The 14,569-nt window shown below is 40.1% G+C and overlaps 1 pseudogene; it reads right to left on the bottom strand.

Annotated features, from left to right (window-relative positions):
- Positions 1-4,259: 4,259 nt before the first annotated feature.
- The window catches only part of LOC118239320, a 38,236-nt pseudogene continuing 27,926 nt past the window's right edge, over positions 4,260-14,569 (bottom strand).

The raw sequence follows: 14,569 nt of genomic DNA, 5'->3' as shown, positions 1-14,569 counted from the left end.
GCAGCATTCAACATTAACTGAAATGCACACCAGAACAGTGGCTAGGCTGGTGGAACCAAGAAACAGGCACAGTGCCTTACCCTACGCTATTCTTTCCCCTATTCACCTACACCTGGTATCTGCTCAAAATTAAGTTTAACAATTCCAAACCCCCATAACTATTCCTATGAAACAATAATCTTTAAAAGTCATTAACCCTCAATTTTACCATGTGCATTTTTTTACATTTATTAATTACCATTTGTGGGCACATGCATGCCACTGTACTTGTATGGAAGCTATAAGACAATTTGTCAGTCACTTTTCTCCTTTCATCAAGTGTTTCCTGGAAAGCAAACTCAGGTCACCAGCTGATTTCCAAGCCCCTTTATCTGCTGGGCTATCACACCATTCCATTTTGCACATTTTCTTACTGTTTTGAGACAAAGTCTATGTAGCCCTGGCTGGCCTGCAACTCACAAGACACACCTGCCTCAACCTAGGATTAAAGGCATGCATTACCACATCAAATCTTTTATGCACTTAAACATTTAAAGACTAGATGTTTCCAACAACAATTCTGTTTCCCCAGCATATGTACAATGCAGTGCAATTAATTAACTGCACATATATCTGTATAGCAACATTCTGGTGTAGAACCTCTCTCATATCTCAACCCCGTTTATGTATCTGTTATGTTTTTTGGTGGACATACTAACAATTTCATATCCTAAGTGGATTTGAGTTTTTTCCCATGAAATTTAACACAACTTTAAAACATGTCTTTTCACTAACTCTACTTTGTCACACACTGGCAGCCTCTCTACCATCTAGGAAGATTAAGTGCTGCATATTTGGACTTATTTTTTCTTCTGTATTCACCACAGATTTCAAAAAATAAGATGCATAGATAAAAGGGACAATGGCTAATCTTCATTATCAAAACTTAAGTTAGTATTAGGACTTTCATAACACTTTCTTCTTACTCCCTCCCAAACCAACACAAGTCTATATTGCTCAGAAGTAATTTTAGCATTCAATTTCCAAAAGACAGCACTTAGCCATGAGTTTTAACAGAATAATCTACAACATGTATTATTCAGTATGTCTGCCTTTAACATACTTTTGCATTTCTAAACATCTGGAAAAACTAGATGTTTCAGATGAGGACATAAATGTGTCCCCTATATACAGAGTAGTGTGGAAACCACACACATGTAACAATGGGAGATCTCAAAGTGTCTTCTGCTGAGTATTATTGTCTCCCACTTCCATATTCTCCTGCCCCTCCCTTGTAACACGTGACCTGACACTTGGATGCTACTTTCACAACTCCTTTCAGAAGACAACCTTGCGATGACTTTTTATACAGAGTATATAGAATGTGCTTGTTCACTGACTCTACTTTTGCCATATACTGGCAACCACTTTAATACCTAGAAACTAAAATAAGAGCTCCTTTGCCCAGTATGTACAGTATATACAGTATAGCAAAGTTAAATAAAATGTATACATGGGGTGATGGGTAAACTAAAATTATCTAGCACACCAATGGTACCTTTCTGCCGTTTCTTCCACCCCCCACCACCTCCGCAAACCATTGAACAAGTACAGCTAGTACTGTTCTCATAAATGGGTTAGCAATTCTATTTCTAAACATAGTATCTCCAGTTTTTCAAAACTATTTACAAGAAGTCTTATTCTACTACTTCTACTTTTAAATGTAAACTTATCTGCTGTTCACACTGCACTAGTAAATAAAACTATGTAAGGCAATGGTTATTATCTGAGGTATCTTCTAAAAGTAACCATCTGGGCTTTGACCCACTTTCTTCTTTTCTGTTTTCTCTCTGCCTTCAAACCAGTTGACAAATGTAGGCGTATGCAATGCTTAGAAATTCCTGAACAAATTCATATCCCCAAATCATTTATAAAGCAATCTTTCCTATACATTTTAAGTGTACACAATGTGGTAATTTTGTCATACAATAGCAAACACTTTAATATTTGGAGAGTAGAAGCTGACATATGTCCATTATAACAGTATAAACACAGCAAAACAAAATGCAAATATATAGAAATCGCATATGAAATGTTCCCACATAAAAACACTACCTTAGCCAGGAATTGGTGGCACACGCCTTTAATCCAAGGTAGAGGCAGGTGGATCTCTGTGAGTACGAGGCCAGCCTGCTCTCCAGAGCCAGTGCCAGGATAGGCTCCAAAGCTACATAGAGAAACCCTCTCTCAAAAAAAAAAACTAAAAAACAAAACACTACCTCACTGCCTCTTTGTGCTTCCTCCAGAGCACTGAACAAGTACACACAATACTGCTCACAGAGGAACTAATAATTCTACTCCCAAAGACCTCATTTCATGAATTTTAACGAAAACATATTTACAAAGTAATATTTTACTACCTCTACAATCAACATATTGCTGAGCCTGCATGGCCTGAAACCGAGTATCTGCAGAGGGTGTCGGGATTAACAACACAGAGAGCTTGCTTAGTCGTCAGAAGGCTCTTTATATTTTCCTTGGCTGGTTTTATACCCTAGCACTAGAAGAGTGAGGGGGAGCTCAGAAAGAGGCAGTTAGTCTCCAGCCAGGGTTCAGGGCACAATCACAGAGTTCTTGGAGGGAAACAACATTGTGCTCCAGTAAACATGTTTTGCAATGGCATTGGGGAGTTGTGTTTCTGTCAGGGTCACCTTTTTCCCACAATTCCCCCTTATTGTTTTATATGAGGGGTCCCTGTCTTAGGTCACATAGGCTTTCCTGCCCTTTACCTATCATTGGAGAGCCCTGATCTCCTGTCTTAGGTGGGTCTGTGTCCCATGGGTTGCTCGTCATCTCTTGTTAAGCATCTCTAGCCAACCCTCATAGTTATCGAGAGAACCATGGGTAAGGCTAAGTAGGACTTGTCGAAGGTCCCCTGGACTTTGCATAGTGCAAATAACCCTAGACCGGCCAGAAGTACTCCCATAATGGCAAAGGACATAGCGCCTCCCCATTGCTGCACCCAACCCCCTCACTGGGTCATGGCATTCCACCACCCCTCTCCTGACAGTGGAACAACCCTCGTTTTATTAATTTCTACAATCTGGTGAGCCAAAACATTTGTAAAATTTACAAAAGAATCTTTCCAGTGTCCAGACAAATATGCATTCAATCTGGACACTCCCATAGAAACATTTTTAAACCAAACTGAATATGGGAATTTAGGGTATTCTGCATGGCCAGGGCCTCACTGACTCTGCCAGCAAGGTTATTAACAGTCTCTGCATTGGAAGCAGACTGAGCAACAGCAATACCTGCAATGGCCGCCATGGTGACTGAGATGGCAATAGCAGCAACAATAGCAATGGTGATCCCGAAATATCTTCTGGTCCTATACAACATAATTTCTTCCCTGGTATGGTGGTCTTCCACTACAATGGGAGCTAGGAAGGGGATTCGGATGATCAGGGCATTGTCAGTCTCAGGAGGCCAGCAGTTACTCAGGACACATGAGCTAAAAGAACAATTGAGAGATTCTGCCCCCTCCTTTGTCCCATTCCATGTAACAAAAAAAGGTAGATAGCACACAAGCCTTACTAAAATTAATCTTTAGTGATATCTCGAATACTTGGAGGTGTTCCAGCTGGCTATTGCATTAAAGGCAAGGCCTTGCTGCATCATAAAATGGGTGGGCATTGGTGCAGGCCCAGGTCCACATAAATACATCCTGGAGAAGATGGGGGCTACCCCTGTTCTTCTCCTCAGTCAGAGGCATTCTTAAATGGTGGTCAGTGTCTGACCATAGAGAACATTGTCCTTTAAATATCCAGGGCTCTTGAGTAATGAATTCTCCCCAAAGCAAGGGGGAAGAAAGTGAATAATCCCTCCCTCTCTGCCAGCACAAGGGGATGGCTTAGGGGGGCTTTGGGCTGAATTATTTCTCTGTTGATTAATGGGATATAGGATATTTCTTAATCCCAGGATTTTAGTATTAATACTATTGGGGGGAAATCAACAATGGAGGAATTACTCAGTACCACACAGTGACCTTTAAAGGAGGTGCTCGATGGCAATTCACTATTAATCTGGATATGCCTAAAGCATGAGCTACCTTTTAGCAAAAGTTTCAAATTATATAGTGGTCTCTGTTTGAACTGTATGATGGATGCTGCCATCCACAATGTGATATTGGTGCTGAAAAACGCAGGGAACGGGCAGCTACTCTGCCTGACCAGCATCAGAATGGGTGGATTCCTCACAAGGGCCCATATTACCCTTGCTTATCCACTCAGTGATGTCTGGGTTGTCTTGAACAGGGCCAGGGAGATGAGCAGAGTCAAGGTCCACACGAGGGACACACCATTCAGGGACCTAGATGGACTTTTCACTTCCTGTAGGAAAAACACAAACAGCAACTCTAACCCTAGCACACAGGGGAGTGGGAGGCTGCCATTTTCCTGTAATCAGGTCTTTCCATCTAACCCATCCCAGTGATTGAGAGGGTTTGTTCCAATGTCTCTCCATTGCAGACAAATTATTTTTATCTACAGTAAAAAATTTTTAAATGTAAAGTATGGTAGATAATTGAGAATTGGGGGAGACCATATATTCCCCCTTTTTAATTTTATAAAAATATTGTTTAAGGGTGGCATGAGTGCATTCCACGATGACTTGTCATGTAGGGTTATGTGGGATTCCAAATGAATGATCAATATGGTGCACCTTGCAGAAGGCTTTGAAATGATAACTAGCATATGTGAGGCCATTATCTGTTTTTAAGATATCAGGAACACCAATATAGGCAAAGGCCTGTAAAAAATGAAGGATGACATCTTTAATCCTTTCTCCTGAATGTAGAGACACAAAAACCACCTTAGAATATGTATCCACAGAAACATTCATATTTTAATTTTCCTGCTTGAGGCAGGTGGATTACATCCATTTGCCAAAGATTGTTTGCCCTTAGACCCAGAGATTCACCCCCTCATTGGGGGAATTATGATAAGGGGCACAATCATGGCTTTGAGAAGTAATCTGAGCAACAGGTATGGAGCAGCTGGTATGAAAATTAAGTGAGCGTGCATTTAGGTGTACTGCTCATGAAGCTGGTGAGTGTGTTGCTCCTCTGTAAACATGACTATTGGGGGTGGAGTTAAGAAATCAGCAAGCTGATTGCCCTGGGCAAGGGGTCCTGGGAAGCCTGTATGTGCACGTATGTACCCTACAATACAGGGTGTATGTGCTGCCAAATGAGATGTTGAAGCTTAACTAGAAGAGAATGAACTTCAGATGTGGGAAGAACATTTGGAGAAGTCTCTAATGGCTTTACAATATTAGTAACATAAATGTTATCAGTATAAAAATTAAAAGGTTCTTTATCAAACAACTTGAAGGCCATTAGGCAAGCAAGCAATTTGGCAACTTGTGCAGATACTTGTCCCGTAGACAATTTCATTTTTACTTGGGAAGAAACCGTCACTGCACAACCCTTAGAGGGTAAATACTGTAAATAATGAGTGCACCCCCTTGCAGGGGGCGTCCTTTACAATCTTGGGAAATATTACAGGGTGCTGCCTAAAAGAGGACAGCAAGGGGCTATTTGGGTAGTGGTTATCAAATTTGTCTCCCGTAGATGTGATAAAAAGTGTCCATCCATCCTGAGAGGTCTGGAAATATTCATCCTCTTCCTTATCATAGTGGAGAATGATCTTGTCAGAAGGCTTTCCAAAGGTTTGGGTGCTAAATTTATGTGCTTTCCATAACAATTGTAATATCAAATCATAATAGGGGTACACAACCTTCTTAGGGGAGGCTGACATGTGGATCTAATATATAGGGCCATTTTGCCAAAAAACAGAGGTGGGTGATAAACTGGAGGAAAGTACAACCACAATAAGGGGTTGTCCATAATCTAGGTGCCAAAGATGGGCTTCTTCAATGCTCATCAATAGCAATTGTATGACTTCCTTGGCTTCCGGGGTAATTTGTCTGGGAGAGGTTGGACCTGGATCACCAGGAATAATATCATAAAGGGGTCTAAGCTCTCCTGTTTTAAGGGAAAGAGAGGGGTGGATCCATTGAACATCACCCCAAAACCTTTGCCAATTATGTAGAGTCTTTAAATTTGAACAATCAATTTGGAGCCTTTGAGGCCGGAGGTGGGTCTGTTGGATCTGATGGTCTAGATTGTTTTGAGGATGTTTCTTTTGAAACTTTTCTGGTGCCAAATTATAGCTGTGGGCTTCCAGTAGCTCCTCTAATTTATAAAATGCCTTAAGACACCTCTCCTCAGTAGGCGCAGCCAGTAGAATATCATCTATATAAAGGATAATGCAAAGATGAGAAACCTTGCACCTGATAGGATCCAGGCAGGCAGCTACATAAGCCTGGCATATTGTAGGACTGTGACACATTCCTTGGGGGAGCACCACCCATTGAAAATGAAGGGCAGGTTCCCAAAAAATAATGGAAGGAAGGCTAAATGTAAACCTGGGGCTATCTCTGGAATGCAGCAGAATGGAAAAGAAGCAATCCTTTAAATCAATAACAATTAAATGCTAAGTTCTACGGATAGCCACGGGTGAGGGTAAGGCAGGATGAAGGGCTCCCATAGGCTACATTGTTGCATTAATGGCCCTCAAATCCTGGAGCAGTCTCCATTTTCCTGAAGCCTTTTTAATCACAAATATAGGGGTATTCCAGGGGATGTGGAGGGGATCACATGTCCGGGCTCCAATTGTTCTTGAACTAGTTGGTGAGACCCCTGAAGCTTCTCTGCTGGTGAGGACCACTGTTCCACCCACACCAGATCCTCAGAAAACCATGTTACGGGTAGGGGGGCCTGGCAGTGCAACAGTGACCCTCATTAAAAATGCTTGAAACCTTTTATATCCCCCAGGACCTGAGTATCTAAGGGGAGGGATGCCACAAGGCAAACCTCTCCTTGTTCTAATTTACTTAATCCTTTTCCCTGGTTCCAGCTCATCCTCTGCATCACTTGGGGGACCTTGTTTATGGGATTGGAGCCTTGGGTGGTGAGGACAACTCCCATTTCTTTAAAAAGATCACATCTCCAAAGAGTAGTAGGGAGGCCAGCCAAAACATAGGGCTGAAAATATCCTGCATGACTTTCAGAGTCTTGCCATTTTATAACTCTGAGGCTCTTTTGTGGGATAGCATGCCTGATTCTCTGAAGTTGGCGGGCCCCTCTTGCTTAGGCCAGGTAGAGAGCCAGGACTCCTCCGAGAGAAAGTAAATATCTGCTTTGGTATCCAAAATACCCTTGAATGGCTTATCCTCTATTCTTAATGTAAGTTGGGGGTGGTCTGTCATAGTGGCGACCCAAAAGGCCGCCTGACTGGAGCTTCCAAAGCCTTGGTTTACCCTTTTCTCTCTGATATTTTGAACTTCATGTGGAGCCATAGAGAGGAGGACCAGTGGAGCAATTCATTCCCTGGTTGCTATGGCAACGACTCCATGGGCCATTGATGACATTATTTTATTCTCTCCTTCACTATCCTGATATATAACTCCTGGATGTATATGAATGCCTCGAATGATAGTACTAGAGCTCCCCAAGATTAATCCAACTGTGCCTTGAGGCAAAAGCCCATATATCCCTGTAGGGAGGGCCTGAAACCACATCTCAGATGTTAGAATTGCTTGGGTGGAGGGACCAAGTTCCAATCCTGCGCTCCCTGGAGTGGCTCTTTGGAGGTCTAAGAGGTGAAGGGGTTGCTTTGAGGGAGAAAGCAAATCCTACCACTGCTGGGGCAGGAGTCATCGCCACATACATATTGGTTCTGTGGCGCTGAGGGTGGGCCCTTCTCCAGTTTCCCTAATTGGCATTGGGAGGAAGAGTATTGCCCTCTGAATCAGTTTTGGGATAACAGTCATTGGCCTAATGGTGCCCTCACCAACAGTGGGGACATAGTCAAGGTCTCTTAGGACAGGTGATATTATTTTGAGGGCATTCCCTAAAGAAATGTACATCCTTCTCACAGCCAAAACATGTCCCTGTTCCTACCCCCTGGGTTGATTTCAACTTCCATTCTTGGCGTCTGATAGCATTGGCCAGCACCTGCCCCTGGATGAAGGTGCTATCAGTGTCCTGCAAAGGCGAATGTAATCATTCAAACTTTTATTATGATGGAAGCAAAGAGCCTCTAACATGTTCTTCATCCCAACCCAGGCTTCTCCTGTGCAGTGTAAAGAAGATATCTGTAACTCATCAGTTTTGCATCTCAATATTCCACCCAAGAACAATTTCTCCTGTGGAAAGCAGGAGTTACAAAATCTCTGGGAGATATTTACTCCCCGGTTGCAGCGCGAAAAGCAGAGCAATAATCAGATGATTTCTCAATTGGTAATGGAGCAGTTTTTTTTTAAAACTTGGCACTGCAAGGACAAGTTTGCCATGAAAGAGAAGTGGGAGTCTAGTGGAAGAAACGTGGTGAAATTTGACAGATGAGTGTTTGAAGCCTCCTAAAATGGTGAGTTCCTGGAGTTGCTTAGATCACCATTCAACACTCATTTGTATGTGGGAAAACTAGGAAGTTGTTATTTTATTGATGAGGCTATATGACCTCACAAAACTATTTTAAAATGAGTTGATCTACTGCTCTAAATTCATGGAAGTAAAACAAAAAGGAGCTCTTCGATTGTATGATTTACCTAATTATATTTAACTAATTTACATGGTGGCAGAGAGACTTTGTGAAACATTTGAAAAAACCCCTTAATGGTTTACAAGTTATATCGTGCGATTTTAAGATCGCTGGATTATTGAGTTGCTTACTTTGAATTATGGGAACTGAGTTGGAATCTAGGGACACAGTTAAAATTCTTGCTCTCAGAACTATCCTGTGATTCCCAGAACCAGGAAGGCAGAAACTAGGGATCCTAATGGGTAAATGGTTTTCTAAAGTATCTACTACATTTGATTAAGGTCCCCTGTATGTAAATATAAGTGGCATTGTGTTAGAGTACAAACTCCGATGATGAAATAAGGTTCTGAAATACATATTGAATATTGACATACCAATAAGAAATAACTTTTTTGTATTATGTGGCTGCAATGCAGTTTTTTTAAACTAAAATCTTCATGTAGATGGAATTTCTTCAGATCATCTTTCAATGTCTATGTTTGTGTAATCATCAGTCATGAGAGAAATGGCCAAATGTTGAAATTTTTCAAACAGTCCATAGAAACTTCATTGTTAAAACCACTTCTCATTGCTTTAGACCTTTTAATTTGGATATTAGTTGTTTTGTTTGTTTGATTGTTAATTATTTTTGATTGGCTTCTTTTCATTTCAGACATGTTGTCATTATGGAAGACTGGTCTGAGTAGGACTCAGAAGAATTATACTCCCTCTACCTTCCTTTATTAATGTAAAAATGTATTTTTCATTTTTACATACCAACCCTCTCTCCTTTTACCTCCACCTCTCTCCTTCCCACTGTCATCCACTCCTCTCTGTTGATAAGGTCTTCCTTGGGGAATCAACACAAGTCTGGCATACCAAATAGTGACAAGGCCAAGCTTCTCCCATTCATCAAGGCTGAGCAAGATATCCCACAGGAGGGAATGGACTCCAAACTCCAGTTTATGTACTAGGATAAGTATTGCTTCCACTAAAACTGCTCTCTCCAACAGATAAAGCCACAGAGCTCTCACCCACACTTTACTTCAGACTCAGTTGACAGACTTGCTAGTTCATCAGCTGTCTCTATTGTTTTCTCCATTATGCTCTCCCCACTTGTGCAACTCTTCCCTCCAAAGTTCAGCCCAGTGCTTGGCAGTGGATAACTGCATCTGCTTCCATCATTTACTGGATGTACCTTCTATGATGACAAATTATGGAAGTAACTAATATGTTTAAAGGGGATGGCCAATTAAGGCAACCTCTATACTTTTGCTAGGATCTTCGCTAAAGTCATCTTTATGGATTACTTAGAATTTCTCTAGCCCTAGGTTTATTCCTAAACCATTAATGGCTTTCTCTATCAATATATTTTAAATTGTTCTCCCCCTCAAAACCTCCATAAACTAGTTCTACCTGAAGGCTCAGGTTCCTTTACTTCAATACCTTCCTCAAACATACCATTCCATTTTTCGATGAACTTAACTATTTTCCTTTCTGGGGCCTCCATGTGTTTCCCTCTTAGGCTTTCCCCTTTTACCTAACTAAACTGGAGTTGTGGATTGTAGCCTGCTTATATTTTGTTTTACTTCTAATATCAACTAATAAGTCAGTACATATCTTATTTCTCTTTCTGGGTCTGAGTACCAAAACCAGGATGGATTAACTATTTCTTTCCATCTGACTGCATATTTTTTTGTGAAATAGATTTATTATTATTATTATTAGAAACAAGCTTCTTTTATATGTCAATCCCAGTTCACCATCCCTACCTTCTCCACATCTACTGTTTCCAGATTCCCTATTCCCAACACTTTCTGCTCCCCAGAGAGGGTGAGGCCTTCCTTGAGGCCTTCAAAGTTAGTCATATCATTTGGAGTAGTACCTAGACCATTCCCCATGTGTGTAGGATGAGACAGTTTCCCTCAATTTGAAGAGGGCTTCCAAACAGAAAAATGCAAGAGTCATGGGCATCAAAGCAGGAAGTTATAATTGACAAACTGAGTTCAGGTACCAAAATAGCATCTACAACAAGATTATTGTAGACACTCTTAGGATTCCATAAAGAATCTAACATGACTATCAGAGGCTGAATGCTAAATTAGGAGCTTCCTCTAGTGTACCAACCACCTCTCAGGGAAACAATGTAGAGAATATATAGAGGTTCTGGTCACAAAGTAGTAGCTATTTTCTTGGACAGCACAGAAAAAGTGAAAATATGGAGTTCACAATTAAATAGATATTAAAAATCACTAGCAATATGGTTTTGTTGTTGTTGTTAAACAGATAAAATTTTATCAGAGCAGACAACTCACTTCAAATAACAAAAGATGTGGCAGAGCTACAGTCAAGGCTTTGGTTTTTTACAGGCTCCTTTACCACTTACCCTCTCGAGACACCCTTGTTGAGTTGTCCTACACAACCTTGGTGATTTCTTATTAAGACACCAAGTTTTCTTATACTTGCCATACCTTGGGTGAGATGGGGACAATCCTTGGAACCATGAGAACAATTTCTTAACATGTAAGGTCCCATTTTTTTCAGATTGGACCAACCTCATTTTTCCTCACTCAATGCATTAATCATTTGAAGGAAATATTGTGGATGGAAACCAGAGAAAACTAATCTTACATTTTCCTTGAGAAAAATACCTCAACATTTTAAAACACAGTGAGAAGAGTTACTTTAGAGAACAGGGACTGTGAATGTCAAGATAACACCACGATAGAGGAGAGACATAGAAAAATAAGCTAACACCAATTCCAGTGATCCCATGCAATCACTTGGAGGGCAACTTTTCTATAATCTCAAGATTCAATGATTATGTTCATCTGGCTTTTTACAGGTTCCTGTCTCCATGCAGGGAGAGGAAGGCCTCTTTCCTGGGCACATGTCGTTAAACAAGGGAATCAAGCTTCTAAAAGAAATGCAATCATTCTTGTTATGTCTCCCTTTTCACTTCTGTTTTTGTTAATTTGCATGTTCTCTCTCTGCCGTTTGGTTAGTTTGGATAAAGGTTTGTATATCTTGTTGATTTTCTCAATGAACCTAGTCTTTGTTACATTGAGTCTTTGAATTGTTTTCTTTGTTTAGACTTTATTGATTTCTACCCTCAGTTTGATTCTTTCCTGGGGTCTACTCCTCCAGGGTGAATTTGCTTCCATTTTTTCTAGATTTTCAGCTGTGATGTCAACTCCCTAGGGTGACCATTCCCTAGTTTCTTCATGTGAGCACTTAGAGCTTTGAACTTTCCACTTAGTACTGCTTTCAAAGTGTCCCATAAGTTTGAGTATGTTGTGTCTTCATTTTCAATGAATTCTAGCAGTCTTTAATTTCTTTCTTTATTTCTTCCTTGACCCAGGAATGGTGCAATTTCTTGTTGTTCAATTTCCATGAGTTGGTATGTTTTCTGCCATTTGTGTTGTTTTTAATTCTAAATTTAAGGCATAGTGGTCTGATAAGACACGGGGTTATTGCAATGTTTTTGTACCTTTTGAGGTGTGCCATGTTGCCATTATGGGGTCAGTTTTATAGAAGGTTCCATGTGAGGCTGAAAAGAAGGTATATTCTTTTGTGTTTGGATGGGAAGCTCTATAGATGTCTGTTAATCCCTAATGGGTCATAACTTCTGTTAGTTCCTTTGTCTCTTTGTTAATTTTCTCTCTGGTAGTCTGTCCAGTGGTGAGAGTGGGATGTTGAAGTCTCCCACTATCACTGTGTGAGGTCTTATTTGTGACTTGAGTTTTAATAATGTTTCTTTTACTAATGTTGTTGTCTTTGTATATGGGGCATAGATGTTTAGAATTGAGGTTTCTTTCTGAAGGATTTTTCCTGTGATGAATATGAAATGACCTTCATCTCTTTGGTTGTTTTTAGTCTGAAGTCTAATTTGTTAGATACTAGGATAATTATACCAGCTTGTTTCTTGGGTGTATTTGATTGGAATGCCTTATTCCCAACCCTTTACTCTGAGGTAACATCTGTCTTAGAATTCAAGGTGTGTTTCTTCTATGCAACAGAGGGATGGATTATGTCTTTGTATCCCCTCTATTAGCCTGTGTCTTTTTATAGGCGAGTTAAGACCATTAATATTGAGGGAAATTAAGGACCATTGAGTGCTTATTCTTTTATGTTTTTTGATTTTGGTAGTGGCATTGTATGTGGAGTTACCCTGCTTTTTCTTTTGGGTTTTCATGAAGTAGGGATATATGTGACCTATGTTTTGTGAGTGTAGTTCATTTCCTTAGGTTGGAGTTTTCCTTGCAGTACTTTCTGTAGGGCTAGATTAGTGGTTACATATTATTTAAATCTGCTTTTCTTGTGGAATATCGTGTTTTCTCCATTTATAGTGATTGAAAGCTTTGTTGGGTATAGTAGTCTAGGCTCACATGCCTATTCTCTTAGAGTTGTTAAAATATCTATTCAGGTCCTTCTGTTTTTCACAGTTTCCATGGAGAATTCTGGTGAAATTCTGATAGGTTTGCCTTTATATGTTATTGGCCTTTTTCCTTTGCTACTATTAATATTCTTTCTTTATTCTGTATTTTTGGTGTTTTACTTATTACCTGACAAGGGAACTTTCTTTTGTGGACCACTCTATTTGGTGTTTTATAGGCTTCGTGTACTTTCATTGGCATGTCTCTCTTTCGGTTGGGAAAGTTTTCTTCTATGGTTTTTTGAATATGTTTTCTGCAACATTGAGTTTGGTTTCTTCACATTCTTATATCCCTATTAACCTTAGGTTTGGTCTTTTCACGGTGACCCATATTTTCTAGATATTTTGTGTTAAGGATGTGTTGGACTTAATATTTTCTTTGTTTGATGAAATTATTTCCTCTAGTTTATCTTCAGCGTCTGAGATTCTGTCTTCCATCTGTTGTATTCTGTTGTTTATGCTTGCATCAGTATTTACTGAATGTTTACTCAGCTTTTCCACTTTCAGCATACCCTCAGCTTGTGCTAACTTAAATGCCTTCTTCTGATAATGAGATTGATGACTAATTCATAAGACATCATATACCTTCATCCAACAGCTTGTGGAAGTCGAATCAAATACGTACAGGTAAACCTTGAACTGAATTGGAATCCAGTTGCAGAGAAGGAGGACTGATGAGCAAAGTGGTCCATATCAGGCTGATAAAACCCACAGAAACAGCTGACCTGAACTATAAATCTTGGTCCCCAGATTGATACCTGGGAAACCTGGGAAACCAGCATGGGACTTATCCAGACTCCCTGAATGTGGGTGTCAGTAAGGAGACCTTGGAAATCTATGATATCTCTTTTAGTGGATGAGTACTTTTCCCTAGCATAGGAATGGACTTTGGCAGCCTATCCCACATGGAGGGATATTCCCTGAGCCTAGACACAAGGGGGTTGGGTAGGCCCTATCCCAAATAATAAGAAAGATCTTGAAGACCCCCTATAAAATGCCTCATCTTCCCTTGGGAGCAGAAAGGATGTGGGATACATAATGTGTTAGTTGGGCGGGGGCAGGGGAGGCAAAGGGACCTCGGATTGACATGGAAAATAATTTTCTTTCTAATTAAAATAAAAATAAAAATATGAGTAGCAATTAAACAATTTAAATGAAAAATAAAGTGACATACAATTGATGGGAAATCATTTAAAATGTCCTGATAGCATTAATCTGGAATTCAGTTGAGTTGAAAGTCACTTCTTTATTAAGATGAGGAACTGGAATTAATATAGCTTATAAATTAGTTCTCAGAGTCTCATCTCAACATAGGACAGAGTCAGCCTTCCTTCAAAGTACCTGCTAATATGACACCACACAGCATGCATGTGAGAATGACTTTCATATGAAGACATAGATAGTTATATACTTCCGACTTCTCTAGGCATGGTCAATTGACTCTATTGCTGAGAAGAGAGTTGAGATTGAAACCATTTTAAAAGAAACTCTACAGTAGTTACTGCTAGAT

The sequence above is a fragment of the Cricetulus griseus genome, chromosome 9, assembly GCF_003668045.3.
Source record: "Cricetulus griseus strain 17A/GY chromosome 9, alternate assembly CriGri-PICRH-1.0, whole genome shotgun sequence".
Classification (NCBI taxonomy): domain Eukaryota; kingdom Metazoa; phylum Chordata; class Mammalia; order Rodentia; family Cricetidae; genus Cricetulus; species Cricetulus griseus.
The sequence above is the reverse complement of the archived record's forward strand: the minus strand, read 5'-3'. Positions and strand labels throughout refer to the sequence as shown.